The sequence below is a fragment of the Coenobita brevimanus genome, chromosome 94, assembly GCF_032717465.1.
Source record: "Coenobita brevimanus isolate Jiangsu-jjx chromosome 94, ASM3271746v2, whole genome shotgun sequence".
Taxonomy (NCBI): Eukaryota; Metazoa; Arthropoda; class Malacostraca; order Decapoda; family Coenobitidae; genus Coenobita; species Coenobita brevimanus.
In genome coordinates this window covers 30,820,821-30,821,660 of record NC_137047.1, presented here as the reverse complement: position 1 = coordinate 30,821,660, position 840 = coordinate 30,820,821, and positions in this window count along the sequence as shown.

Here is an 840-nt window from a genome sequence, read left to right as displayed (position 1 = left end):
CCATCTTGTAGCGGCCCTTTGAACTTTTTCAATCTTGTCTATGTGCTTTTTGAGATGAGGACTCCAGACTACTGATGCATATTCCAGAACTGGTGTAATGAATGATGTTATTATCCTTCTTAGCATGTCTTCATTTATGTATGTGAATGCTATTCTCATATTTGCGAGCAGTGTATACATGTTCCGTACCTTCTCGCTGATGTGGTCAGCCGGAGATAGTCTGTTATTGATAATCACACCTAGGTCTTTCTCTCTTTCTGATGTGTATAGAGTTTTATTTCCTAACTTATAATCCCAATCAGGTCTTTTTCCACTTTTACCAAACTTGATTACATGACACTTGTCCACATTGAATTCCATTTCCCATGTACTACTCCATTCATGAAGCTTATTTAATTCTTCTTGTAGCTCTTTACAAGAGTCTGTGTTAGTAATTCTCCTTTGTATTTTTGCATCATCTGCAAACATATTCAGATAGCTCTCATTTCCAGTGTTACTGTTTATATCATTTATATACACTAAAAACATGATTGGTGCCAGCACTGAACCCTGTGGTACTCCACTAGTCACTTCTTTCCATGATGAGTAGTTTCCTCTTAGTACTGTCCTCATTTCTCTTTTTATGAGAAAGTCTTGCATCCAACAAAACAGTTTGCCTCGAATTCCTCCTTGATGGTACAGTTTCCATAAAAGTCTTTGGTGTGGTACTGTGTCAAAAGCTTTCTTGAAATCTAAATAGATACTGTCCACCCATCCTTCCCTTTCCTATATTGTGTTTGTTACTCTGTCATAGTAGCTCAACAGATTAGTAACACATGATTTTCCTTTTCTGAAACCAAA